This window comes from Kogia breviceps, chromosome 16, assembly GCF_026419965.1.
Source record: "Kogia breviceps isolate mKogBre1 chromosome 16, mKogBre1 haplotype 1, whole genome shotgun sequence".
Lineage (NCBI taxonomy): Eukaryota > Metazoa > Chordata > Mammalia > Artiodactyla > Physeteridae > Kogia > Kogia breviceps.
The window spans coordinates 25,983,929-26,010,208 of record NC_081325.1 but is presented as its reverse complement, the minus strand read 5'-3'; the positions used below and the strand labels follow the sequence as shown (position 1 = coordinate 26,010,208).

Here is a 26,280-nt window from a genome sequence, read left to right as displayed (position 1 = left end):
GTGTGAAATCACACACTTTTAGAACTAAAAAAGATGTAAAGATTACCTAGGACGATGCATTTGTTGAACAGTTAGAGAATTTGGGCCTTGCGCAGTCTGACTTGTCCAAGGTCACACAGACAGTTAATGACAAAGAAAGCAACAATTCCCTACTTTTCCCCAATTCCCAGCCCAATTCTCTACATTAATAGAACTTCATTAGTATTTTTCATTAGTAGAATATCTGGACAAATAAGCAATCCCTTACACACATTTGCTACCTGGTAAATCATTTTCAGTCACATTTTTATGTGGAATAACTGAAAAAGAGGAGTTTCTAGATTTTTCTATTATTGCTTTAAATCTTAAAATTTTACTATTGTTGTTCGTTTCCAAGTTCTATCATATCATACTATCTTGTTTTACCTTCACTCAGCCTAAAAAAGTGAAAAGGAAACATCAGTAAGCCTTTTTATAAAGCTACCACAATAACTCATTAAAATACTTTAAAATAAATTTTATTGACATTTTTCTTGCTAGTTCTTTGAATACAATATTGCTATCACACTAAAACCTTGTAGATAAGAAAAAAATAATAAACACACCAAAATGTAGTTACCGTTAAGTAACCGGACTTTAACCTCCCCCAACAAGGGTAGTCTCTCAGTTTCTACTGAAGAAGGAAACAAACAAAAAAAGACACGAATTGTAAAATAAATCTCACTGCACAGCACTCTCTAAATCATGTACACTATACACAAACTAGAAGAGGAAAAAATACAAGTAAATGTCACAGAGGAGCAAATCATTCCCTACTGCATTCAGGGTTCTCTTAATTCAAAAAGAAAATGTTTCTGTACTACCATCTTTAACTCATTTCAAATATTCAAGGAATTCAAGAAAATGTAGAAAAAGTTTAAAAATATGTTCTTGGAATCATATAAGTACCATATACATAACCATCTGTATCTTTTAAGTAGCTCCGCTGTTTTAGGCGTCTTTCATTGAAACTGAGGGGGAGGCAGGGGAAGTGAAGTACTTAAACTTTTTTTCAAAAGTATATTTTTATTTCCACGTGAATGAAACACAAATTGATGTTTTTTTGTATTCTGGTGATATATGCAAAGCCAAAGCAGGCCTTGGAAACCTGAATAAGCTCACCTTAGCTTCAACCATGTTAAAGTGAAACAACAACAACAACAACAAAAACCCCACAAAGTCAATATGATCAAGGGAACAGGCTGACTTCTCTATGCTTGGCCTTTTTGCTGACACCCCAGAACAGTTCCAGTACTCAGAGGACAGGCTGCAATTACTCACTCCCCAGACCTGAAAGGCCGGTTCTTTCACATTGTTCTCCACTTCCCATCATTGGCCACTTGGGCCTACCTGGTGTCACATTACACTCAGGCAGCATTTGTAGCACCTTGCAAAACCATATCACATACCTAGACCTGTTCATACCTGTGGTCTCAAGATTAACCCTTTTTTCTGAGCATGCTCTGAAAACAAGAGAATTTAAAACCAAAGAGAAACACCGAACAGTAATCAGACAGTCTTTTAACCTTGGTCATGAAAAAAAAATTTTACTTTCTCCAAATGGCTGAAAGTGATGATTGTCAAAAATGTCATTTATTGGTGTTTTTATTATGCAAATAAATGGACTGAAGGAACTTTCTTCCCTCCAGCACGCAAAAATGTAAACTCCGACAAAAACACACCTAGCTGGGGAACACAAATATGCTGAAATGTGCTTATCAGCAAGACCTGATCGGGCAGTTAACATTTTTTTTTCTGTAACAAACAAGAATCAGCTCACAAGAAAACTGTTTCATTTATGTGGTTGTTTATTCCCCTGTTTAATATTATCATCAGAGAAAAGATACGCTCTAGTGCAATGGTTCCCTCACCTGAGAATACTGCAGATTCCCATCAATAACAGTGTTTCATCCTGGCCCAAAGTGAAGGGGAAAAGCCAGGGATGTTGCTGAGAAGTCCCATGGGAGATTTTGCTACAGGACACAGCTCCTGCCATCTCTAACTACCACACTGCACAATACTCTTCTAGAAGAGACTGTTACTCTGTCATGAGAAGTTTCACTTTTAGGAAGAGAGACAGCATCAGGTGAAAACAAAATCAAAGGTTACATAAAAAGCTTAATGGGGCTTCCCTGGTGGCGCAGTGGTTGAGAGTCCGCCTGCTGATGCAGGGGACGCAGGTTCGTGCCCCGGTCCGGGAAGATCCCACGTGCCGCGGAGCGGCTAGGCCCGTGAGCCATGGCCGCTGAGCCTGTGTGTCCGGAGCCTGTGCTCTGCAACGGGAGAGGCTATAACAGTGAGAGGCCTGCGTACCACAGGAAAAAAAAGAAAAAAAGAAAAAAAAAAAAAAAAGGCTTAATGGCCACAGATTGTATTATTAGGTGATAGCAGCTCTAAGAGTTCAATTGATGGGTCCTTACTACCTTTACTCTAGCTCCCCTTGTGGTTCTTCACCCTGCAATAGGAGTAATTAACCAAAAATGAAAATATGATCAACTTACTTCTCTACTTAAAACTAATCAACGCAACACTGTAAATCAACTATACTTCAATTTAAAAAAAAGGGGGGACTTCCCTGGTGATGCAGTGGTTAAGAAGCTGCCTGCTAATGCAGGGGACACGGGCTCGAGCCCTGGTCTGGGAAGATGCTGTGGAGCAACTAAGCCCGTGAGCCACAACTACTGAGCCTGTGCTCTAGAGCCTGCAAGCCACAACTACTGATCCCGCGTGCCACAACTACTTAAGCCCGCGCACCTAGAGCCTGTGCTCCGCAACAAGAGAAGCCACCACAATAAGAAGCCCACGCACTGCAACAAAGAGTAGCCCCCATGTACCACAACTAGAGAAAGGCTGCGTGCAGCAACAAAGACCCAACGCAGCCAAAAATAATTAATTAATTTTAAAAAACCTAATCAGTGGCTTCCACTGCCTATAAGAAAGACTTCAAATTCATTAACAGGGCTGAAGTGGCCCTTCATGATGTCCCAAAAGGTATGAGAAAAACGCAGCCTGTCAGATTTGTAAAAACAGGGTATCTGATCACCTGCACCAGAAGACTGACTGGGAATAGTTCACGGACCAAGTTTAAAAGGACACCTCTGTCACAATTTTTTTTACTACTCTTCACTCCCATCTCAAAAATAGGTACACCAGCATTTCTGCATTTTATAGTCTCTCATGACCCCCTTCCCTTACCCCACCCCCAAATTAAAGAAGCCAAAGTCGGCCCTGCCCCAATTCCCCCCAGCACCCTGTATGTACTACCCTTTCCCAGGCTTCATCTATGCTGAATGATAGGCTCAATCCAGATCTCTCCACATCTTCTTGGGTGATCATAACCTTTCATACCTGTGGCATTTTAGGGGCCTCTTCCAAGTCACAGTGGGACCAGACTTAAGGATGTAAACTCTACAAATGCAAAGCATTTTCACCTTTTCCCAAGTCACCAACAAGTCTGATGGACTCAAAGATCCTTGTGCACAAAACTTCCTGCTCACTATGTGCGAGAATATCCCCAATTTCATAGCATACCCCTTTTCTTCTTTAAATAATAGAAATCTAGTTTAAATAAGTTTGGATATAATCAAACGATTCTGGTGCTCCACGTCAAGATCCTTAAAATGGGATTCTTCCTACAATCATCCTCGTAACTACCTGGCTCTCACCTAAGATGCTAAACTCAATGACACCAAAAAAACTAGAAGCAGTAAAACCACAAGATGAGAGATGAGAAAGTGGAAGGGCATGGGCTTAGTATAAATTACACATGTAACTTTATATTTTCTTATTGTACATATCTTAAGTTGAAGCAAACTTTAAATATCATTCACAAGTAATATAAAGATTTATAATACAGGGAACTCCCTGGCAGTCCAGTGGTTAGGACTCCACGCTTTTACTGCCGAGGGCACAGGTTTGATCCCTGGTCGGGGAACTAAGATCCCACAAGCTGCATGGTGTGGCAAAAAAAAAGATTTATAATACAGAACGGTTCAATTTTTAGGCCTTCCACAACACCCATTTTCAGAAGAAACCATGGTCTACTGATTGACTTGGTGGTTAAAAAAAATTGGTGAATATTTAGTGAACTTTCCCTAAGCTCAGCACTGTGGTAAAGACAAAGAGATACTGCATGGGCTTGTTCCTGTGAAGCTCACAATCTAGTTCAGGAAACAAGACCAAGAGAGAAAACAACTGAACACCAAAAGTTAGCATTTAATTAAACGCTAATAAAGCCGATCAATACTGCAGCATTTCAGAAGAGGGGATGGTCAAATGGATCAAGGGAACACTTTAGACAATAAAGGACTTAAACTCAACCTTAAAGTGACGTAGGATGTGGAGAGGCCACAGGGAAAGGAAAAGACAGTATAGTGTGTGTATGTGCATGTTTGCTTATGTGTGCATACATGTGTACATATGTGTGTGTGTGTGTGTGTGAGAGAGAAGGCTGAGACACAGAAGAATAAAGAGAATCAAAACCTACCAAAGTAAGTTTGGAGATAGTTTTAACAGCCTGACCAGAGCTAAGAGTTGACAATGGGAAATAGTAGAAAACGTCGTTAAATAAGCAAAGCAAAACCAATTATGGAGGGTCTGAAAGTCAGGCAGTGGAATTTAGGCTTGATTTGGAAAGAAGAAGTGGAAAGTTCCTGGAGGTTTTCATATCCGGTTGCGACAACAGAGTGTGGTCCCAAGATTACAAAGCCCAGTGCAAGTGGGATCTGGTAACTACCATCTAAAAATGATGAGGACAGTTTAAACAAACATTCCATAGCTTGACTGCTACACTGATAACTTCTAGCCACTGATGTGTATACTGTCCTCCTTAAATTCTTCATTAATTACTTGTAATAGAGATTCTCAACAATGGTTTCTAAACTACCCAGGGTGTGGGGAAATTATTTAAAACAAACAAAAATCACTAGTTTACTTCAACTTTTTGTTCTCTGCCTAAGGATTGGAAGGGAGAAATAGGAAAATAAAATTTTCAAAAAGATACGACTTATTACGATATAACCTTTCTTACAAGTTATTCAACTGAACATCAAAATTGTCCTACATCCATCTGGACACCAGTGAAACTCTGAAATATATGAACTCACTGCAACTATGGATGATTGTATACTGCCACTGAGTATTAACTTTTTTTTTTTTTTTTTTTTGGTGGTATGCGGGCCTCTCACTGTTGTGGCCTCTCCCGTTGCGGAGCGCAGGCTCCGGACACGCAGGCTCAGCGGCCATGGCTCACGGGCCCAGCCGCTCCACGGCACGTGGGATCTTCCCGGACCGGGGCACGAACCCGTATCCCATGCATCGGCAGGCGGACTCTCAACCACTGCGCCACCAGGGAAGCCCGAGGATTAACTATTTTGAAAAGATGATGCTGATTCAGTTAGTGAAGAAGGATATGATATCCATGACAGATGAAAGTTTCTTAGTCACTTAATAGAGACTTCTATCACCAACTTTCAAGGAATCTTTACTTCCTTCCAGGGTGATGTTTAAAAGAGAGATACTCCTGTAAAAATGTCTAGCTGCATTAAACTTGCTCTTTGTTAGAAGTATTTTCTGCTTTATGGCTTTGCCTTACTCTTTGGAAGTTCAAGAATTCAAAGTTGCTTTAGTAGATATAACAGGCACTTATTAGATTTTTTTAAAAAATACTTCAGCATGAAGACACATCCAGAAATTGTACAACAGCACAATAAGGTCCATTTACATTATCATTTGTTGGTAATATCTTAGTGTCTAATAAGTGCTTTTACAATTTATAAAGCAAGGCATATATATACTAGTTTACGTAATTCTTAAACATCTCTACAACCACTGATGTTTTTGCAGATACGAAAAAACCATGATAATTATTCTCAAGGAATTTAAGAAAGAGATAACAAATTAGAAATAAATAATAAGAAGAAAATAATAGCTACTATTTACATGTGCCAGGCCTTATGCTACAGTATGTTGCTATATCTGTCATTTAATCTTCATACCAGTAATAACCATGCATTGACAGAGCCAACCAAATAAGGGCAAAAGGACTTTGTCATGTTCACCACCATACTCCCACAGCTTACACAGACGGCCCATGATAAATATTTGTCAAAGGAACACTCAAGATGCTCAGAGAGAGTTTGAGCTCGTCTGACTTCAGCTCATGCTCATTCGTCTATTCATACACTCCACTGCATACCTATAACATGTCAGACTCTATTCGAGGTGGCAGGAATACAGCACAGAAGAAAACAACTTCTGCCTTCGAAGGGCTTCTAATCTAGTGAACCTGATGTTCTCCCTCAAAATATTCTGCTTTAAAAATGTGAGATTGTCAGGCAATACAGTTATCTTACAACCCATGAAGAGAAACTCTGCCCCTCTCCTCCCATGTCTAACTCCCAGCTACCTCTCAATCCCTGGCAACTAGACACAGAAAATGTGACCTCTCCCACTCGAAGTGGACAGTAAGAGTTGTGGGAGAATTTCTTACCTTTCAGACAATCTGTAGGCACATAAGGAGAGGGGAAGGGAAAATTTGAGGTGAAAACAGATACAGCTACATCCAATGGCTGACTTCTTCCAGGCAAACCTCAGGGCCTCTATTTCACTTTAATTTTTAATTTGACTTGGAGTTAATTGAAATTTAACAACAACCAAAAAGTTCATTGGAATTTTTTTAAAGCATTCCCTTCACAAATATAAACGTTTCAGGGAAGAAGAGAAAATTGCCCCTGTGTTATCTTTTCCTATATACTAAGTAGCCTTCAGAAATCATATCAGTACTATCTACATTCTTTTATTTATTTCACAAGTGTTCACTAGGGACCTATCTGCCAGACACCAGTGGGCAAGGGAGAAGGACAGGAAAGAAACACTATGACACTATGGGCAATCAGTCTATCAGCTAAGACAAAAGATGTAGCAGAAGTGGCTACAAAGCTTATTCTCCCATATTATTCAGTAATTATTTGCTGGGGGGATATTCCAGATAAAGAAGCTAAGGTAAACCTAAAAGGTTAAATCACTGAATAATAGGTAAAATCGTAATTTAATGAAAACAAACCTTTTCCTAAAAGGACACAAGATTTAGCATCAGAAGACCTGCATCCAAATCCTAGTCCTGCCATTTACTAACTTTATTTTCTTGGATAAGTCAACCTCTGTGGCCTTCCTTTCATCATCTTAAAGTTGTACCTAGTAAGATTTTACTTTGTAAACCATAAAGTGCTCTAAAAGTTTTAAAGAATACTGATAAACCAAAACACAAAAATAAATTAATGCTTGTCAAAATTCTGAGACCAACATATTAGCTTATCATTTCATATTGCATGTATACCATAGATACAAATTTGAATGCCAGTCTTTTATGACCTATAAAAATTTCACAAAAGTAAACACATTTTATATTTTCTATATCAAACATCTAATTGTGATCCATACAACCCATATAATACAAAACAAGACTTACAACATGCCTAGAATCAACAAGTGACAAAAGTTTAATGAAACAAGCTTTATACCTAACTGGTCTCCCTAATGGGAAATTAGAGCAGCAAGTGTACATCTGTGTCTCTGTTCCTCTCATCGTGGTTTAACTGACAGGAAGCAGAGAACAAGATATGGCATACAAACGTCAAGTATTTCCTGCCTTCTCTGCTACATCTTTATGTCTTGTTTTATAAATAGTCCAATAGTTTATGTGAAAAGGTATCAAAGCCTGGTATCAGAAGCATAAGATATAATTGGTAAAGAGTGTTTATGAAAACAGAATAATTAAAAAGGTATTCTGAGGTTGGGATCTAAGTTTATTACACACATGAAGACTCGTTGTTAATAGATTTCTTAAGAAGTATCCTTAGGAGTAAGTACCTTACAAATTAAGACTTGAAAACCACAATGAGCGAGTTAAAAAAATCAAGTCTCTGAACAACAGAACAGCCCCCAAACTATTTTACCCAACTGGTTAGATAAATAACATGTGACCACCTAGATAGCAGATGCTCTCCCCACCCTGCCTTTACCTCTCAAAAAAAGATAACTACCACCAAAAACAAAACAAAAAACAAAAAAAAAACTTTGAACAACTGACTCAAAACAGCAGGACAGACACCCTGCCTCTTTGATCTCTGGTCATTTTTACCGTGGCTTCTTGTGAGCACTTCTCCCAGATTACAATTTGTGTTCCCCCACCAATCAAACTATCTCCACTCCCTTGCTCTCTTCTCAGTATATCCAAAACATAGCTCACATTATCTATTCACATATGTTCTCCAACTATACACAAAGCAAATAGAACTCCATTCCCAATAGGTAAATACTTATTACTGTTTTAAGTCATTTTAAGCAAGCTTGCAATTAATTACAACTAAAACAGAGATGCTCACTTTTCATCATGCCTAGCTGCCTCCCCAACTAAAAATTCCTAAGAATCACCTCAATTCATCACTCATATGCATCATATTCCATAGAAACTTGGGCACAATACAGCCATCTATCTTCTCCATTGGTCAATTCTTACCTAAGCTATAAGTTACCACAACTACAATTTCACCAGGCTATAGTGCTATTTGTCTCTAGGTCAATGTCCACAATGACTCAATATTTTACTGCAAGTAAGCTCATCTTATGATCTTTCTTTCCTAAAGAGAATTTTAATATACATGTAATAATCAGCTTTAAACATGGCACCATGTTCCTTAAGCAAGTAACATTTCTTAAATGAGTATCTTGGAAAACAATTTCATTTTTATTCAGTATTTTTCAATGAAAATATCTAGTTCATTATTTTCAACAGTGTAAGAGTTACTAGTGCCTTCCTAGCATATCTTTAGTATATTTCTGCTCTTACTTGTAAATGTATTACCCAACTGTCCCCAGTATCTAGGGAATAAATGCTCCCTGAACCCTAAGGGAATTGTCCATTTTCTTACACATTAGCTCCCTTCCCACAGCCTCTGGCTCTGATGCTTGGGTCGAACCACCCAAAAATGGTCAGAAAAGTCTCAGGACATCTGCAGAGAACCTGGCGTCTACCACTTCTCAGCAATCAAATATGCTAACAATGGTGAGCAGCTGTTCTATCCTTCCAAGTGCAGACGAACAGTACACCTTCCTTTCAGTTTATTCGGAAGACTAACAGGTTATAAATGATCCTATAACAGCCCACATATTTGTCTCTGATCCAAAGACGAAAGGATCAAATATAACACCCAGCTTAACAGTTCATGCCATAAAACGTTCTGAATAAACAAATAACCTACACAAATCTTCTGTTTCTAAATATGAACTGTCTCTCAAACTAAAACACATATAACATTAATTCTGATTATTCTAATTTAAATCTAAAATCTTCACATTCTTTTTCTTTATGCTTTAATAGATGTGTGTTTTGTGTGGTATATATTTATTTAACCTTATATAAATAGTATAATACTGTATATATTCTTCAGCATACTTTAACAAGCTTCTTTAAGACATAAAATTCTAAATAAACACAAAGGTTACTTGGAAAGGAATTTTAAACATTCGTTAGGACTCAGTGCTTAGAAAAATATTATTACCAAAGAAAGATAAATCATGATTATTAGGCTTCCATTATAACAAACAGAAATATCTAAGATGCAAAAAGCAGCCATCTTCAGTGATGCCTCTCACAAAGTGTTCTGACCTTCTGCAGAACAAAGGCTATAGCCCACCTTAGGAATGCCATGTGTAAAGATCTTAACAAGAAGCTTGGGGGTCTAACCTTTTCTATCTTGCCTAAAAGGTGCAGGCTACACACCGCCACCAACACAGCACTGGGGACTTCCCTGGCAGTCCAGTGGTTAAGACTCTGCACTTCTAACACAGGGGGCACGGGTTCTATCCCTGATCTGGAAACTAAGATTCCACATGCCACACAGTGCGGCCCAAAACACAAAATACAGCATTGGTTCCATCAGTATGGATATGTTCTAAATTGCCATAAGAAAATCTCTGGCTGCTGTACTCCCCAGCATCAAGAATTCTCCCTAACAGACAATAAATAATTGTTGAATGAAATCAATAAATTATATAGGATGAAAAGGAACATAATAATAAAAAAAACAAATCCAGGAGACCCCTGAATTGCATGACTTTTAAGAACCCTTCCAACTATAAAATCCTATGACTTCTACTTCCGTCTGTTCCTCTTTGTCCCTGCCACTACTTATACGGACACTGAAAAAGAGCTCAAAAAAGAGAGCCAAGAGATGACTGCAAAAGCAAAACACTGGATTAAGATATATGTTTCCCTTTTTATAGCAATTCCCACATTTACATTGTTAAATTTTGGAAATCTCATATAAAGATTCCATATCAAGTTTGTAACAAAAAAAGTCACTAAAGATGCAGGAATTACTATCATTATAGTAAGAATTTTAAGGAAACAAGATGGAAACAAGATGACACCCATAATCAGGAAGCAAGATGAAACACTAATTATGGCAATAAATCTGGTTAGATGTAAAAGTCTAATTTGGGGTATTAGCTACTTAAAAGTGTATCAGTGTCAATTAATACTATATCAATTATGTTTTATGAATCTTTGTTCTAAAATGTTTTTGAAAAATATTTGAAAGTTTGATGATTCTAAAGACTAAATTAGGGCTTCCCTGGTGGCGCAGTGGTTGAGAATCCGCCTGCTGATGTAGGAGACACGGGTTCGTGCCCCGGTCCGGGAAGATCCCACATGCCACGGAGCGGCTGGGCCCGTGAGCCATGGCCGCTAGGCCTGCGCGTCCGGAGCCTGTGCTCCGCAACGGGAGAGGCCACAACAGTGAGAGGCCCGCATACCGCAAAAAAAATAAATAAATAAAAATAAAGACTAAATTATTTCTAGCAAACTATAGCTCCAATGGATCTCAACTGGAAATAATCATTTACTCATCAGAAGTATGCCTAGAGGACTTCCCTGGTGGCACAGTGGTTAAGAATCTGCCTGCCAATTCAGGGGACATGGGTTTGAGCCCTGGTTCAGGAAGATCCCACATGACGCGGAGCAACTAAGCCTGTGCGCCACAACTACTGAGCCTGCGCGCCTAGAGCCCGTGCTCCGCCACAAGAGAAGCCACCGTCGTGAGAAGTCTGCACAAAGAGTAGCCCCCGCTCGCCACAACTAGAAAAAGCCCGCACACAGCAATGAAGAGCCAACACAGGCAAAAATAAAAATAAATAAAATAAATTTATTTAAAAAAGAAGTATGCCTAGAGCCATCTTGTTAGTTATGTGGGACAGATACACGGTCTTATTATAACAATTCTGAATCTACCTAATCTCCTTCACTGAAATGGTGATTTTTTTTTAACTGATGTAGAGTTTATTCACCACTTTTTAAAAAAAATCAACTTTTACTCCTCATCAAATTAAACATTACTTCTCAGTTATATATAAATGTGGGGCAAAAATAAACTACCCCTTATATAGCACAATTTACTATGAAATAGTTCAACCAAAGAAAGAATACATTGACATACCCATCACCCGGCTTCACATTACATTAACACTTTTCCATAATTTGTTTCAGATTTTTTTTTTTTTGTGGTACGTGGGTCTCTCACTGTTGTGGCCTCTCCCGTTGCGGAGCACAGGCTCTGGAAGCGCAGGCTCAGCGGCCATGGCTCACAGGCCCAGCCGTTCCGCGGCATGTGGGATCTTCCTGGACCGGGGCACGAACCCGCGTCCCCTGCATTGGCAGGCGGATTCTCAACCACTGCGCCACCAGGGAAGCCCTGTTTCAGATTCTTAAGAATAAAAAAGTCAAATATAGTTAAAGCCTTCTATATATCCCTCACCAATCTCCTCCAACTATTCTAAAATTGATGTTACCCCAACTGTCTATATTTTTATACCTTTACTTCATACATATCAATAATAATATTTTTATGTACATAATAGGGATTATAATGTTCTATCAAAATTTGTTTTTTATTCAAAATTATGTTTGAACTAATTACACTCTAGTTAATAAATGACAGGCATGCTAAACTGCTTAGTGTTTAGTGGTCAAATATACTAATGTTTGCAACTTACTCTAAAGGCATCAACTGCCCATTTGTTTAGGTCCTGGAATATTTTAGTCCCCAGGGCAAAACACCATAGTAAGATGCTGAATGGGTAGGAGGGCATCAATAGCAGGCATCTGTTCCTAGGAAAGATAATGAAAAACTCTAAAGTATCTTAAATATTCATTCTCTCCATACTCTTTGTAAACTCTTCACATATGCTCTTGCACGTATGCTCCAAGAATTATGTGCAAGAGTGTTCTCAAACTGGAAATAATCTACTGCCATCAACAAAAAGGAATACATTCCGATACAGACAGACAATGCAATATTACACTGCAATTAAAATTAAGTAAGGGTGGGAGGGGGGGTGACGCAAGAGGGAAGAGATATGGGAACATATGTATATGTATAACTGATTCACTTTGTTGTAAAGGAGAAACTAACACACTATTGTAAAACAGTTATACTCCAATAAAGATGCTGAAAAAAATAAAATAAAATAAAAAAATAAAAAATAAATAAATAAAATTAAGTAAGATAAAGCTCATAGAGTTAAATGAAAGAAGTCACTATAGAATATATATGGTGTGATCCATTTAAATAAAATTCAAAGGGGTAAAACTATAAAGAAAAGCTTATCACAAAAATCAGGATAATAGTTATTTTTAAGGAGAAACAAACATGGGCAGAGTAGGGGATTTCTTTTTTTCTTTTTAAATATTTATTTATTTATTTGGCTGTGCCGGGTCTTAGCTGTGGCACTCGGGATCTTCATTGCTGCATGTGAGATCTTTAGTTGAGGCCTGAGGGATCTAGTTCCCTGACCAGGGATCGAACCTGGGCCAGTTGTGTTGGGAGCAGGGAGTCTTAACCACTGGACCACCAGGAAAGTCCCACTGGGGGATTTCTATCTTAATAAACATGCTCTATTTCTGTTGTGACATGGGTAGACACTATGTCATTACATTTAAACTGTATATGTTTTATACATTCCCCTACATGCACATTTCAGTTTTAAAGAAAAAAGGAGGGCTTCCCTGGTGGCGCAGTGGTTGGGAGTCCGCCTGCCGATGCAGGGGACATGGGTTCGTGCCCCAGTCCGGGAGGATCCTACATGCCGCGGAGCGCCTGGGCCCGTGAGCCATGGCCGCTGAGCCTGTGTGTCCGGACCCTGTGCTCTGCAATGGGAGAGGCCACAACAGTGAGAGGCCCGCGTACCACAAAAAAAAAAAAAAAAAAAAGGATAATGAATTGCTCCATTACAATACTCAGCTTCCATTTAGTATTTTGGTATAAAAAATAAGATGCACATAAACTAACAGTTATTAAATCAACACCTCATTTTTATAGTTTTATTTTAAAATGTTCTAGTTTCACTGTTTACAGGACTGTTTTCTAAAACACAGAAAATAACCAATTTTCTTTAGTTCAGATTTGTAAAACTGTACCATACAACTCTGCACAAATACAATGACCACTGTATTACTGAGCATCTATCACATAGAAAATGAACTTTACATGACTTTACATCATGTAAAGTCACACTGGTTCCTGCGACCTTGAAGAACTTCTATTCCATGGGGTAGAAGACTGGAAAAGGATAGATCCAAGAAAATACAAATTTGAAAAATCAAAAAACCAAAAACTTGTATAAGTGGCTGCCTTTAGGCAGCAGGACTGAGAGTGGGAAGGGGTAGAGAGGCTGCTTTTCACTAAAGGCTTTTTATTAGATTTTTAACAATGTGCATCATTTTGATAGTTTTTTAATATAAAAATTATTAAATCAATCTTCATAAAAACTCCAGAAGGCATTCATATTGTTTACTGTTGCGCTTTTTTTTTTTTTTTGGTTTGTTTTGATGCTGGCAACCAATCTCAAGCTACAAAATATGGAGATCAAAAAGAGCTGATACCCTGCTACTCAGCATTAAAAGACAAATGAAAGAAGAGCTCTGAATTCCTACAGGGTTAAGAGAATGAAAGTGAAAAGAGAAGTTTAGCAAGTTTTCTGATGATGAGGACAATGTTAATTCAGATACTTATTTACTGGAAGAGAAGGAAATCAAAACGTTTCTGCACAGAAATTTGTTCAGCCAAAGCTCAGCTGCATAATTTATCCCCTCTACCAACAAAGCAAACAGCCCAGGAGTTATTTTTTTCAAAAAGGGTGGGGTGCCCACACATTTGTAGTATAGCTGAATAGCCACTTTTACTCTAGTATACAGATCATCTGACAAGACACAAAGATCGAGGTGACAAATAACTTGCTCTTTAGTAGGAGTTCCTCTTCTACTGATGGGAGAAAGATTGCTCAAACAGTTGAAAACTGCCCTAATCATTTAGGTTGACTCAATGATATTACTAATTTAATTCCTACCATTTATATGAAGCAGCTCCTAAGCAAAGGAGCAAAATATTCTGGCCAACTGATGGTAGCAAAATCATATTCAGACCATTCAACTGATGGGACTCTTCTTCCCATTTCTATGAGAGTCTGTGAACACCTATGTCCCATTAGACGAGATGTAATGTAATGCAAAGCCTACAAATACGCAATCAACTATGCAGTTAAATGTCCAAAGAAACTCATACGGTAAAAAAAGTTACTCCCTCCCAGACTCAAACAATTACAAACACTAATAGTGTATTTCCCAGGAGAGAAGGGTTTTCAAAGACTATAAAGCTACCCTAAATCAGGAAGGTGCTGTTTTTCCTCTAACCCAAGGAAAACAGAATGGAGAGATACCATGAAGCACCAAAGGGAACTAAAAAAAAAAAAACTAACATTGGAGAGAGTGTGATGGTTCACTGAGAGATAAAGAAGAGGCTAATTATACCTGAAAAACAAAAATAATTAGTTTAATTATATATTGTGGTCAAGCCGGTAGTGAATGGGGAGCTGGAGGAGAAAAAGTAGAATTAGAGAAAAGGAAACAGGGAGAGCCACAAAGTTGAAAAATATACCACAGCAAAAAACTGGAACAGAGGAAGGGATAACCAGGCTAGGAGGACGAGGCTAAATAACCTCTAGTGACTTTCCTTACTTACTAGAGGCTGTGGGCTTCAAAATACCATTGTTCCTTAAAAATTCAGATATTAAAATGTTAAGTAACTGATTAATCACTCTTCACAGCTCTCAAGCGTGCAAACTCTCCAAGAAAGTGTGGCAGCCTGTGCATCACAGTCATCTAGAGTACTTATTAAAATTGCAGATGGATAAGTCAAACCCCAGGGCCTAAGGAACCAAAATCTCTAAGTTGAAGTCAGGTGATTCTGTGTTACACCAAAGGTCAAAAATTACTACTTTAAAGGTAGTATACTACCAGGCAGGTGTTAATTACTTCTTTGGTTACAATGTGCAGGCGTCAGAGATTAAGTTGAAGGCCACATGCCCTTTGAAGATTTGCTACCACTAACTTTAACAGGACCTGCCCAACTGAGCAGCCAAGGGTTTAATTAAACAAATAACACCGGCCTATACACTTGTGCTTGAATACTCTGTCAAAGGTTGAAAAAGATGAAGAAATAAAATAAAACATCTCTGCTCTCTAAGAGCTTATATTTTTATTCTTATTGAAGACACTCTCCTTAACCTACACAAATGCTATTCATTCTTCAATACTCATAATTCCTAAAGACTCATAGACTTTTCTGCCTATTTTAAGTCTCAGTCACCTTTCACCTCTAGGCAAACAGTCTGAATCGAAATTTAAGAACTCAGTGGTTTGGTTCCATTATTTACTTATTTACGTACGTTTTCCCAGTAAGAATCTAAGTTTGTGAGACGAGAGCCCAGGTTTTCTAGCCTTCTGTGCCCTGTTCGTTGCTTAGGACAATGATGACCACACTGTGGAGGATCTGACATTGAATTAGGTTAGGGGACTTGGACATTTAGAAGATTCAACAGTCATATGCAAAGCACTTTAAAAATCCAAATTTCAGACCTAAAGAAAGGCAGATCTAAAGTAAATTTCAACCACCATAATAAAACACATCAAAAAGTGAATAGACAAAGATTTTGTATTCCCCAGAAGATTCTAAGAATCAAGTGCCTGGTATGTAAAGTAAACTTTCAAAGAAGAAGAGTAGGGTACAACAAATGGAATGAGATTTTTAATTACGGGAAGGTTAAAGTCAAGATTGTACTTATGTTAGAGTTTAGAGACCTCTAGATTTTTGTAAACATATGTAAAGTATAACACACACACTTGAATAGAACAAGGTATCATACTCAACAGTATATGCACTCCCAAAAGAATATGAGGTAAAATTAAAGTGGAAATAAACCTGTCTTTGTATCTGGAAGTTCAATGTAAATTCCCAAGTCCTTATATTTCCATCTCCCCTAGGCCCATCTTAAACATGCAATGTCACAATGCTTCAACTATGAAAAAATTCTAATAGTAGTGAAAAAAAAGCTGTTGTAGAAATTAAACAAATGCCTCATCCTCTCTCTGATGAAAAAGGAAACTAGTTTGAACACATTTTCAAAATCATTCGTTAATTCATGTGGTCATACCTTATCACCAAAATGATCACCAAGCAACTTAATTAAGGTTTTATTTACCCTTGAGGAAATACAGACCATTTCAAACAAAGCATCACTTGTTGGTGTGGGCTAGCATGAGCAGCTCCAGGCTAGAAGGCCTGCCATCAAGCACTGCATAACCCTGAGCAAGTCACAAGACCTCTTTGAGCCACTGTTTCTTCAACTATAAAAGTGAGGCAGTTGGATGATCTTCAGTCTTTTGTAACGCTAAGTTCTTCAAATGGGTAATTCTAAGTTTAATTCTGATGACTCACTTTAAACTCATACTCAACCTTATAAAAGGAAAGGGGTGGGATGGGAAGGGGGACCGCTGCCTAGTAGGTCGTACTAGCCTTCCTTTGCTTCTATGCTTTTTTTTCCTCCTTTCTCCTTGAAGCCCCACCTCAGTCTTCTCCACATAATAAGAAACTGAAATATATGAATGGTATTTATTTTTATTTGAATTGCACCCATGTCTTCATTTTAAGAAACTAAATTCTTCTACTTCTTTTTAATAAATAAAATCTTAATTATTTGCTTATTTGTGTGCCCCCTGATTTTTCTCTGTGGGTCACTGGTCTTTAAAAACTCAAAAAAAAAAAAAAAAAAAGGAAAGGAAGAAAAGGAAGGGAGGGAGGGAGGAAAAGAGGAGAGAAAGAAAGGCAAAAAAGTTTCATTACATTTTTCACACAGAGCAGACTAGAAGTAAATACAACCTCTGCTTACTCAAAAGCTGACTAAACCAGCAATATGCAAACAAAGATGACAGCAAATGGCTCAGAGCTGAACTGGTAAAATGTCTGCTTGTGCCTGTCTTATAAGACCACAAATTGAGATCTGATAATATGAACAATCCTTTCAAAGAGTAAGAAATAATAATTGACTGCCTAGAAATCTTCACTTTGATTTGACAGGCCTTCAAGCAGTTAGAAATTTATTAGCAGCAAATTCCCAAAGAACTAGCTAAATATCATTACATTCAATAATAAATGACTTGGCAAATTTTATTTCTAAAATCTGTATTTGGAATCACTGCCTATTCAAATTTTACTTTCATTCAAATTTTAGTTTCACAAATAACTTTTGTAAGCAATATACTGCTGCATCCAGCTTCTCAGAGCACCTAGAACTTCAAGGCACACCAGAATCTCCTAATTTCAATAATGAGAACTATTTAAGGAAAAAACTAAGCAACCTTTTCTAGGTATTCTTTTTTATTCAAAACAAGCAAATTTTAAGAATAGTTGTATAGACAGAGGTTAATACTCTTTACTTTTTCTTTTTACACAAATCAAAATACTATGTTTCCTCAGAAACTAGCTATGCTTCTAAGGCTGTTACTCAGAATAAGTTTCCAGTGTGAATTATAAAACTTTATTATTTTTTTCTAATAGTAAATGAATCATTCTAGCCTTTCTTCCTCTTCATTTAATAATCACTTTAACTTGTTATCTAAATGACCATTCATTTTACTCAAACTTATATTTAGTTTTCAAAATTAAATGTTTAGTATAATTTCATTAACTTTAAAGAAAGAAAAAAGGATATTACAAAGGGCATTACAGTCAATGAGCAACACCTATGACTGAGGTGTCCCAAAGTTCCCCTTAAATAAAAGGCCAAAACAAAATCTTCGCTCTTGAACTTCTTTCTTAACACCGAAATCACAGGTGAATAATATAGTTTACTTAATTGTAAATTACAGGGTACCCTCACAAATACAATTACATTTTAAAAAATTAGAATTTGACCTAGTTTGCTTTGTAGTATGAAAAAGAAAGTAAGAAAAATCTCCTTTATTCTCAAGTCATATGGGGGGAAAAAAATCACACAAAATATTAAAAATGCTTTACCAAGAAGATCTAAAACTTTCCATAACTTGAATGCTTTGTTTCCCCCTAGTAGTGAAGTTCAATCAGGCATGTGACTGACTACACACATTTTTTCCAGAGAGTTAAAGAACACATTCAGCCCTGTCCTTCGACAGGTAAGAACCACCCTCCGTTTATCAGGCTCAGGAAACAGCCAGAAGCAAACACGCAAAATCTTAACAAGTTACCTTCAAATATTCTCGTCCTCTTTAGATACTGTCCTTTGGGCTTGAGAGTAAAATGCAATCCGGCAAGTTTTGTGCTGTTAAAATGGCTCCTGTAGATTGGGGAAGTGGTGTCTGTGCTTCAGCTTATGAGTCATATGTGAGACTGAGTGTTTCTAAGGGAGGCACGCCCATGTTGCCGTGGACCCAATTACTCTGCTAGGTCAGACATGCGAATCCACAGGTGAAAACGGGGCGAGGGGTAGAAAAAGGAGAGAGGCACACAGCCAAGGAGAAAGGTCTACCTTGATTAAACCATTACTCAGCTCAGGTTAATTACCATAATTTAAAATTAACAATGAGATAGAATCAGAATCTGTAAGGAAGCAAAATGAAATACCTGTATGTTGTTTTAAAAAATAAAAATCTCAATTTTTAAAAGTTATTTTAATATAGCAACTAAATAAAACTATGAAAGAAAAAAAAGTAGGGAAGGGAATGGAAGAGAGACAGCAAACTTTCTGGCTTTTAATGTAACAATGGCCTACTGAGTCTAACCTGGCAACTCATTAACTCTTATATAAAAGGGGTATATTGCTATGTAATCTGGAAAAGCTAGCACACTGTAATACCAGATGCAGATTTATACATTCGCTACAGATAAAATCCACTAGAAAATTCAAACTTCAGTGGAAAAATAAGTGTGAATTACTAATCTGGTTTTCAGAATAAAAAAGCAAACTCGGGGTTAGAAAGGAACTAAAGTTCAATATAGCAAAATGATTTTAAATAGAATTGCAAGCTTGACAAAACTCTATTTGAAACAAATTATCAATGCAATCACCGTTCATAACTCTACTACTGCCAAGTGATAGCCACAGTTTTCGTTACCTTCCAAACAAAACTGTCCACACATAAAAGCCAATCGTGCGCAAAGCACCCTGCTACAGCTCTGGTGAGCCCCAGGGTGTCAACAAAACATATGGCCAGTGCAGTTTTGCTCTCCAAGTCATCGTACATCTGACAATGTGCCCAAGCAGTGGAAACCGTAATTACTACAGCTACTTACTTACCCTGTCCTCTGGGTATTTATTAATTTATTCTAAGAGCTTAAATTGATCAGAAATGCTTGAAAGCATTAAGCACTTCCAAAAGTACTTGAAATGAAGAAGCCCAACTCACTAGCTAGCCTTCATCCTATCTTTTACAAAAAGTAAATAAGATTTAGCAAGGTTTTCTTCCTTTAGTTAATTACTTGGAAGTAATTATTCTGCCTTACTAGAGACACAGCTGAGGGGACAAGCTGTCACTGACAGGAACTTTACAAACTGCTACAAAACATAACGATTGTGAACTAACTTTCTGCCCATTACGTGCCTGTTTATCCATGCCACTGAACACTGCCTGACTAATATTTTTACTAAAATAATCTCCACGACTTAACAAATTATTAATAAAAATTATGCTAAAAAGAAAAATACATCACATTTTCTACTGACAAATGTCATATTTAACTTGCTTTAGGGCTCATTTATCCAGAATGACTGCTTGGAACCCAAACCCCAAGGAAAAAGATCCTCTGGGCAGTCACGGGAAATTGTCACTGGAAAATCCCCCACGTCGTTTCCCAGAGCTCAAATTTACCTTAGACGATATCCACAAATAAGCCTAACAATCTGATGATCTTTTACCTAATCAGAACTAGAAGTTATAAGTGGTGAAAGAGGGACTAGTGAAAGGATGACGTCGAACCAACAAGTGACAGAGTGGATAATGAAAGAAGATTTTTTTTTTTTTTTTTTTTTTTTTTTTGCGGTATGCGGGCCTCTCACTGTTGTGGCCTCTCCCGTTGCGGAGCACAGGCTCCGGACGCACAGGCTCAGCGGCCATGGCTCACGGGCTTAGTTGCTCCGCGGCATGTGGGATCTTCCCGGACCAGGGCACGAACCCGTGTCTCCTGCATCGGCAGGCGGATTCTCAACCACTGCGCCACCAGGGAAGCCCTGAAAGAAGATTTTTAGAAAACATCTAACACTATGACCATAACTTTAAAAGTACTGGGGTCCGAAGCCACTCTGAGAGGTCAGTAAGTTCTACATACTCCCTGAGGATATCACCAAATAGTAAGTGCCTAGAAGTCAGCATTAGTATGATAAAGGTTTTTAAAAAACAAATGACTAACATCAAATGTGTGAAATTTTTTATGAAGTATAGATATATAAAAGGGTTCGCTTCTGCTACTGAGAAAATCCTTTCATATCAATTACCTTATTACTTGATAATGGCAGATATTCGGACTGTAATTTGAAAGTACTTTTGGCCACCAGTATGTAGAAGTGAAGTAAGAGATGTAGAGTAAAAATAATTGCCCCTCTTCAACAGAAACAAACACCTGAGTTGTTCCCAAAGAGGCAATCCAGAGCTGCTACTGTCATATATTGCCCCTTTGCTCAGGGGTGTCTCTGTAAGCATTATCTTACCACCTACAGGAATTGGATCCTGGTTCTATTCACAGCTCCCAAAAATCAATCTCCACCAGAAAAACAAACAAACAAACAAACAAAAGAAAAACCCTGGCCAACAGTTCAGCACAGGTTGAGTTCAAATGCTCTGCTACCTATTAGCTGTGTAATCCTGGGAAATTACTTCTAACAGTACCCACCTCCAACTCAAAGAATTATTGTGAGAATTAAAGTCAGTTCATATACTACTATTTGGAATACATAAAGAACTTTCACAACACAAAAATAAGAAAACAAGCCAATTTTTTAAATGGTCAAACTATTTGAACAGATACTTCACTGAAGAAGAGATACAGATGGCAAATAAGCAGAGAAAAGATCTCAGCATCATTACTCAATAGAGAAAAGCAAATTAAAGTCAGAATACCACTATACACCATTACAGTAGATTACAAACAACAACAACAACACTAACAATACCAAGGGCTGGTGAGGATATGGAACAACGACAACTTTCACACACTGTTGGTGGGAATGCCTATTTGGAAAGCAGTTTAGCAATTCTTTATAAGTTAAACATACACTTATCCTACAATCCAGCTGTCCTACTCCTAGATATTTACCCAAGAGAAATGAAAATATGTGTCTTAAAAAAAAAAACCTACATAAATATTTATAGCAGTTTCATTCATTATCACCAAATACTGGAAACGCAAATGTCCACCAACTGGTGAACAGATGAACGCATTGTGGTATATCCATACAATGGAATGCTATCAGCAATAAAAAGGTATTAACTTCTACACTTCTGACAGATGATACAATATGGATGAATCTAAAAGCATTAGGCTAAATGAAATAAGCCAAACTCAAAATACATACTGTATGATTCCATTTATATGACATTCTAGAAAAGACAAAACGAAAAAGACAGGAATGATATCAGTGGTTGCCAGGGGATGGGAATGAGGGGAACGGGTTGACTACAAAGGAGAACAAGGAACTGTTTGGGGTGATGGAAATATCCTGTATGGTGACTGTGGTATTGGTTATATACCCGTACATGTCAAAAATCATAAAACTGTATAGCTAAATATTCCTAGTTAGTTATAAATATATACCTATTTAGTATATATAGTTTATATACAGTATAATTTTATATACAAATGGTATTGTATATAAACTATACCTCAACAAATGTGACTTGAAAAAGAAATCCAGTTCATATACAATACAGTACTAGGCGCTTAGTAAACACTTCATAAACATTAGCTGTTATTATTATGCTTCACAGTAGAAGCAACCAGTATCAAATACTTCAGGATGACAAACTTTAGGTCTCTAAATTTGTAAATAAAATGTGGCATCTTAGACTTGTGATGGAAATATAATGCACCTGTACATACTGTGGGTATGTTTATTTCTAAAATTAGATATATATCAAAGTCAGTATATATCTTAATATAGAGCTGTCACACCTGGGGGAATTGCCAACATTTATATTTGAACTATTAGCTGAGAAAGATGTCAACTGAATGAATTTATTAAATGCCAATTGAAGTTAAGACACTGTTCATTTCTTTGTTTAAAAATAGAACTTATGAAAAGAATTTACTGTGTAAGCAAGCACTCTCTTCTTCCCTTTTATTTTTACCTCTTCTCCCTGAACTCAAATTTGAGAACTTCTAGTACATGAAAATACAGAACAGTCTAAGTTTCACATCTAGGAACCCCGGGCTAAGAAAAAGGCATGGTTTGAATCTTTCTGGATCTGCATCTAACATGTTTCCATCCAGAGATGGAAGAAGAAAAGATCAAACCATTAAAATGATAAATGACCAAAATCACTCTTCCCTACTATTTAAATATAAAAATAAAATCTTAAAGACCAAGATTCAGTGTTATAAATCTTTCAGTGGGACAGCATTAATTTTGTTGATGTTAACACCTCCAAAGCATAATCCCAGGTTCTGAGCAACATGCAGCATTTCCAAATGTGAGCTTAAATGTAATTCTCTAATATCTATCACTAGATTTGTTAAACCAAGGCCCCCTTCCCCTTCCCCCTTCAGATTATAAGACTCATCCATAAGAACATCCTCCTGGTCAAGTGTCTGTGTGTTATCAGAGGCAAACCAAAGGCAAAAGAGGCCACAGCTTTGTCTGGCTTTGTTCATTACTGTATTCCTACCACTAAGAAAGGGTCCAACACATAGCAGAAACTCAGACATGAATGAATAACTTTTCTCAAACAGTTCATTGAAGGGAAATTTTAGCATATCAGGATTTTACCTGTACACCGAAAATATTTTTAACAGACATGATTTCACCCATGATTTTTTTTTCAAACTGAGGTTCTAAGTGACATAAAACTTTATATTAGTTTCAGGTGTACAATGTAATGATTCAATATTGTACACAATGCAAAATGATCACAGTGAGTCTAGTTACCACCTGTCACCATAGAATTTTTTCCTTGTGATGAGAACTTTTAAGACTCTCTGAGCAATTTTCAAAAAGGCAATACAGTGTTAGTGACTACAGTCAATAGGCTGTACATCACACCATCATGACTTAATTATTTCATAACTGGACCTCCTTCACTCATTTAATTTACCCTCTAACCCCCTTCCCCTCTGGCAACCACCAATTTGTTCTCTGTATCTATGAGTTTGGTTTTGTTTTGTTTGTTCATTTGTTTTGTTTTTTAGATTCCACATATAAGTGAAATCATGTGGTATTTGTCTGTCTGACTTATTTCACTCGGCGTAATACCCTCAAGGTCTATCCATGTTGTCATGAACGGCAAGATTCCATTCTTTTTTATGGCTGAGTAGTATCCCATTGTATGTATATGTGTGTGTATATATATATAGACCACATCTACTTTATCCCTTCATACATCAATGGACACTTAGGTTGTTTGATTTGACCCATGATTTGATATAGCTGAATTCATATAACTATGTTACAAGATTCTATTGTAGGTGTTATTTTGGGTATTAGACTTTCTTGTCAAAAATAACCAAGACTTGACTGTACAATTATATTCTTTATAATCCTCCCAGGTAATATGCTAAGTGCAATCTCAAGTTTTATATCACCATGAAATTAGCTCTTGCAATTTAAAATTCAATATTGAAGACAATACATTTTTTACTTCAGTGGATTGTAACCAGGGATGCACCTCCGAATTACCGAAAGGAACTTCTGAAGATACATGCCTACTCCTAGAAAAAGACTCAGGGGCTTCCCTGGTGGCGCAGTGGTTGAGAATCTGCCTGCTAATGCAGGGGACATGGGTTCGAGCCCTGGTCTGGGAGGATCCCACATGCCACGGAGCAACTAGGCCCGTGAACCACAACTACTGAGCCTGCGCGTCTGGAGCCTGTGCTCCGCAACAAGAGAGGCCGCGACAGTGAGGGGCCCCCACTTGCCACACCTGGAGAAAGCCCTCGCACAGAAACGAAGACCCAACGCAGCAAGAATAAATAAATTAATAAACTCCTACCCCAAACATCTTCTGCAAAAAAAAAAAAAAAGATTCAGTGGTGTGGATAGAGCGCAGGCTTATGAGAACCGCTGCTCTGCTGCTACGGAGCCCTAGAACCTTATGTAGTTAGTGCTCTTCACACAGCAGCCGCTCAGAAAGACTCTCGTCACCTTACTATTCGGCAACCTCCAAACGTTGGGGAGAGGAAATCTTCTGTTTTTTATACTGAGATGAGAGTGCGACTTCAGCTCCTCCTTTGCCATTCTTCAGGTAAAAGCAACATATTACAGAAAAATAATATCTCAACAACACCTTAACTGTCCATTTCTCTACCACCAACTGCGTACTTACAATGCATGTTTCACCACTATCAGAGAAATCTTCCTAAAGAACAACTCTGTGAGTGATGTGATGATCACTCATGGCTGAAAAACAAACTTCGATTCCCTAGAGGCAAAAAGCTGGACTACTTATCATGGTGTTCAAAGTTTTCACAACCTGACCTCACTTTACCTGTTTCCAGTCCTCTCTTACCCACTCTACACCTCTTCCCCACTGTCTGTCTCGGGTCTGTTTTTCTCTCTCCCTCACTCCCCACCCCCATACCTCCCCCCCAACACACACACTCTCCAGCCTTACTGAAACCTGGATTGCTCCATTCCTATTTGTTTGCCTTCTCTGGGCTTGGAAAGCACTTACCTTATGTCCTACCCTTTGCCTTATCTCTGCCTACTTATCCATCCTTCAAAATCTCAGTTCAAATGCCTTCTCTACATGAAGGCTTCCCTCTGTTGCCCCACTTATAACTGTTATTACAAGAACTGACCACAAGGCTGAAAGGAAACTTAGAGATCCTCAATTCAGTCCAGTGGTTTTTAAACTTTTCTGTTAAGTAACTGAATTCCTATAAAAATCTTCAAGGAAACTTGATACTACATTCATTTAAGTCTTCAGAGTTTTAAGAAAACCTAAAACACTGATACAATCTAGTCTCATTTAAAAATAGGAAAAGGAGGTCTACAGAAAGAAGTGACTGGACCAATGTCAAGTTAGTAACAGATCTGAGGTACTCTTAGGCACTCATTCATTTAGCAAATATTCACTGAGCACCTACTATGTACCAGGCACTTCTCTAGGCCGTTGTTATACAGCAGTGAAGAAGACGACACATTGTTGATAAACGACCCCTACTCACATGATGCTTACATTCTAGCCAGGAAGAGAGAAATATTATGAACTAAATATACAGTATGTTGATTATAAATAAAAGACACAATAAAATGTGTAGTATGTTAGTGATAAGGACGAATAAGAAAAAATAAAACAGCAATGAGAAGAATATGACAATTTACACAAACTAGCTAGGGAAGATTTCTTTTTGCCAGGTCACTTTTGAGTAAAGACCTCTAGCCACGAAGACACATCTAAGGAAGAACATTTCAGGCAGGAAAAAGCCCATGCAAAGACTCTAACAGGGAGCTTGCCTGATGTGTTCAAGGAAAGCAAGGAGGCCAGTGTGGTTCATGTAGAGAAAATAAGGAAGAGAGTAACAGTAGGAAGAAGAGCGCTAGAAACTAAGGGAGAGCCTCACTGTTTAGAGACTCTAGCAGGAGAGTCTGGAGTAGCTGAGTCACAAGAGTTGACTGCTGTGTTGAAAAAAACCTGCAGTGGGCCAGGGATGGAAGAAAGGAGAAGCTTATGCAGTAACTCAGAAAAGA

General features: G+C 37.8%; 1 protein-coding gene across 6 annotated transcripts in view; it reads right to left on the bottom strand.

The window, feature by feature from the left end:
- Positions 1-26,280, bottom strand: part of ELF1 (E74 like ETS transcription factor 1) — a 102,877-nt gene that overhangs the window by 54,183 nt on the left and 22,414 nt on the right. Inside the window, exon 1 of one of the 6 annotated variants that reach the window (XM_059041742.2) lies at positions 18,632-18,750. The exons of 3 other annotated variants lie outside the window; for them this stretch is intronic. The gene's annotated coding sequence lies outside the window, so the exon portion shown is untranslated. Of the gene's footprint in view, positions 1-18,631; positions 18,751-26,280 lie in introns of those variants that run through there. 2 more of the 6 variants (XM_067016537.1, XM_067016538.1) reach the window with 2 other exon arrangements.